This window comes from Eulemur rufifrons, chromosome 30 (genome assembly GCF_041146395.1).
Source record: "Eulemur rufifrons isolate Redbay chromosome 30, OSU_ERuf_1, whole genome shotgun sequence".
Classification (NCBI taxonomy): Eukaryota; Metazoa; Chordata; class Mammalia; order Primates; family Lemuridae; genus Eulemur; species Eulemur rufifrons.
This window is the reverse complement of record NC_091012.1, coordinates 62381928-62386370: the sequence shown is the minus strand read 5'-3', so window position 1 is coordinate 62386370 and position 4443 is coordinate 62381928.

Sequence of the window (4443 nt, the reverse complement as noted above, 5' to 3'; positions counted from 1 at the left end):
ATATTCATGGATTGGAAAACACAATATTAAGGTATCAATTCTTTCCATATTCATCTCTAGATTCATTGCAATCCCAAGCAAAGTCCCAATAGGATTTTTTATTTTTTTTGGAAGTGGAAATTGACAACCTGCATCTCAAATTCATAAGGAACTACCAGTAATATAGATAGCCCAAACAACTTCAAAAAACAAGAATAAACTTAGGAGACTCATTCTACCTGATTTTAAGACTTATTACAAAGCTACAGTATTCAAAACAGTGTGGTACTGGTGTAAAGATAGACATAGAACAATGGAACAGAATAGTCCTTCTCTAACTTTAGCCATGGATTCTCTTACTACCCCGGTATGGTCAGCATAAAAACAGCATTCTTCTCCTAAAGCTGCACATAGTCCCCCTTGTTGGAGAAACACTAGATCTAACCCCCTCCGATTCTGCAACACCACCTCAGACAATGAGGTTAGTGATTTTTCTAGATGGGAGATAGATTCTTCAATTCTGGCTATATCCTCATCTATAGCAGCCCTTAAACTATTGAACCCCCTATGCTGCACTAAGGCCGAGATACCTGTCCCTGCTCCTATTGCTCCCAGACCAAAAAGGGTGGCCAAGGTTATTGCTGTGAATGGTTCTCTTTTTATTCTAGTCATTCCAATGGTCTCTGCGCCTTTCATCCGTGCAGCATACATGTCATCTTCCTGGTGGTAAATAACTTTAGGAAACATTAGCACCATGATGCAGAATTCCTCTGACTCATTAAAGACAGACAGGCTGAGGCATGGAGTCAGGCCTGTTTTGGAGCAAACCCACCATCCATTGAGTGCTGGGACCACCCATTTTGTTCCTCCAGTCCGGCTTACAGACAGGTGGACTTTGGCACAAAACTGTGCATGGCTAGGCTGCACCTTTCCTACGCAGGTTCCGCTCCCAGTGACTGCCTGAAGTGTTAGCCCTGGGCCTTTGCGGTCCCACGTACAGGACCTGGGGGCCTCTTCTCCTGAACAGTCAAAGGGGGTATCTATTCCTACTGCTTCATAGAAAGGGGGTGTGATATCATAGCATAACCAATAAGCTTTCGTGGCGCTGGGATCAGAGCGGTTTAATGCCTCATATGCTGCTGTCAGCACTTTCCATAAGGGATCTCCTAACTCCTTAGCTCTGGGAGTTACTTGTGTTTTCACCTCCGCTCTGGGGGTTGCTCTGGGGGTTTCTGAAAGTGAAAGTGGGGCTACAGTTGGGTGTGGGCGGTCTTGTTCTTTCTTTAGCACTGGATTAGGTCCCACAGCACTCGAGATGGGAGAAACTCTTAGTTTAAGCTGTATTATAGTGCCAAAATATGGGCGCTGATAAAGAAGTAGACCCCATGGCAGTCCCGAGACCCACCGCCTGTACTTTTTCCCTTCATCTGTGAATCTCACACGTATCAGATTGCAATCAGAAGCATACCTGGTTCGCGAGCATGGCCAGACATAAGACATCTCGATGAGAAGAGATTGTACCTGCCATTTCCATTCTCTGTCATTGGTGGTCACACACCGCCATGCTGCACAGCAGAGAGACTCAATCCCTCCACATGCGCACTTCATTTCCCCTGTTCTAAACCCTGGACATGCATAAAACCCATTCCGGCTCAGGGATACTCGTCTCTGGTTCTGCCTCCATGCTTCCCCTTCCATTTCATCCAGAAAAGCAACTTTTCTAAATTAAAATATAGGTCTGGCCACCAAGTGTTTAGCGGGGGCCACTCCTGAGGTCCTATTATAAACTTCATGGGTTTATAAGTTAGTGATCTCCCAGGTGAGGTTATAGGGCATGTGGGGATTTGGTCAGTCATTATTTTTCCTATAAGGGTTATGAATGTTACAGTCACCACAACTATTTTTAGTCCATGTGTGTCCATCATTGGTCTTGCGGTGGTCTGGTTGTCATGCGAGTCAGTCTGGTCTTCAGTGGATTTTCTGGATCTGCCGAGGCTTTCCACTGATCCTGCTGCTGCTCTCACTCGTCCTTGTTGGCAGGTCTTACGTGGGAGTGGTGTATCCAGGTCGCCACTCCGTCAACCTTTAGGGCAGTGGGGGTAACAAGAATAGTCTGAAAAGGTCCCTTCCACCTGGGCTCTAGGGTTTTGCTATTATGCCGTTTTACCCATACCCAATCTCCCGGCTGGTAGGGATGTCCGTTAACCTTTTCTCCCTCCTGTCGGGTGACTTGAAAAATGGCCCAGAGGGCAGGCCAGATCTGACCCTGAACCTGTCGCAGGGCCTGTACAGCCTGTAACATTTCTTTAGGGTTTTCAGGCAGAGCCCCAGATTTTATTCTTGGTATTACTGGTGGAGGAGCACCATATACTATCTCAAAGGGGGTTAGGCCTAAATGGTAGGGGGTGTTCCGGGCTCGGAACAGGGCGAAGGGAAGGAGGATCACCCAGTCCCCGCCAGTCTCCAAAACCAATTTAGTCAAAGTCTCCTTTAAGGTTCTGTTCATTCTTTCTACCTGCCCTGAGCTCTGGGGATTATATGCACAATGTAATTTCCAATCTGCCCCCAGAGCCCGGGCGAGTCTTTAACTAACTTGACTTGTGAAGGCTGGCCCATTGTCAGATCCTATGCTTTCCGGCAGCCCATATCTGGGAACTATTTCTTCTAATATTTTCTTTGCCACTATTAAAGCAGTTTCCCCTTTTGTAGGAAAAGCCTCAACCCACCCTGAGAAGGTGTCTACCATGACCAGCAAGTACTTGTACCCATATTTTCCTGGACTTACCTCTGTAAAATCTATTTCCCAAAATAATCCTGGCTGCCTCCCCCGTTCCCTGGTACCTGCATGGGTCCCTCTGATCCTCCCCGGCTGCATGACCTGGCAGACACAACAGTTCTCGATAATACTTTCTGCTGTCTTCCCTTGTGATTTGAATCTGAGTTGTGCAGTGTCCAGCAGCTGCAACATCTTTTTCTTGCCAAGATGTGTTGTTTGGTGCAAGTGTCCTAGTAGGTGACTCCCCAAAGTTTCAGGAACTATCAGGCGGTGCTCTCCATCTAGGAACCAGCCGTCCTTATCCCGCGTCTCCCCCAGTTTTTCTCTGGCCCAGTTTATGTCTGTACTGGAATAGTCCAGTAGAGGGGGTAGCTCTCCCATCCCCGGGGGAGGCAGGCTCAAGTGTAGGACATCTGTCAGTGTAGGTCCTTCCGCAGCCCTCTTGGCCTCTGCGTCCACGGCCCAGTTGCCTCAAGCTTCTAGGGAGTCCTCCTTCTGGTGTCCCGGAGTGTGGACTACAGCCACTGCCTTTGGTAACAGGATGGCTTCTAGCAATTGAAGTATTTCAGGCTTATGGTTGATTTCTTTGCCCTCTGCCGTGATGAAGCCCCTTTCTTTATAGAGGGCTCCATGTATGTGCACTGTCCCAAAGGCATAGCGGCTGTCAGTATATACCGTCAGCCTCGTTCCCTGGGCCTGGCGAAGGGCTTCCATCAATGCAACCAGCTCAGCCTTCTGGGCAGACGTTCCCTGTGGAAGGCGTGCAGCCCAGATAAGTTTGCCTTGCCCATCCACTATGGCCACCCCTGCGTACCTGTGTCCCTCCCGGACGAAGCTGCTTCCGTCCATGAACCAGGTCAGGTCACTGTTCGCAAGAGGGTGGTCTTGCAGGTCCTTCCGGGCCATCTGGGTCTCCGCCAGGATCTCAAGGCAGCTATGTTCGGGTGTTGTCGGCTCAGAATCTGGCAGGAGCGTGGCTGGGTTCAGGATGGCAGGAGCCCGAAACTCGATACGAGGAGCATCCAACAGAAGTCCCTGGTAGTGAGTCAGCCTTGCATTTGTAATCCACCATCCTGGCAGCTGCTTTAGGATCCCCTCTATGGCGTGAGGGGTGGTAATCTGCAGATGCTGACCCAGGGTGAGCTTGTCAGCGTCTTTGACCAGCAAAGCGGTAGCTGCGATGATTCGCAGGCACGCCGGCCATCCTGCCGCTACCGGATCTAGTTCCTTGGACAGGTATGCTACTGGCCGCCTCCAAGGTCCCAGCGTCTGCGTGAGCACCCCCTTGGCTATCCCCCTTTTTTCATCTACAAACAGGTGGAACTCCTTTGTGGGGTCAGGAAGCGCTAGGGCTGGGGCTTCTAACATGGCTGTTTTCAGGGCTCGGAAGGCGCCCTCCATTTGCATAGCCCATTCCCATGCCTGACCTGCCTTGCATCCTTCATACAAGGGTTGAGCCTTCTCTGCAAACCCCGGGATCCAGAGGCGGCAGTACCCTACTGATCCCAGGAACTCCCGCACTTCTCGACATGAGATTGGAGTGGGTATCCCTAGCACAGTCTGTTTTATTGCCTCGGTTAGCCATCTTTGACCTCCTTTTATCTTGTATCCTAGATAGGTGACTTCTTCCTTGCAGATTTGGGCCTTCTTAGCACTAGCTCGGTACCCCATCTCGCCCAGCACCCTGA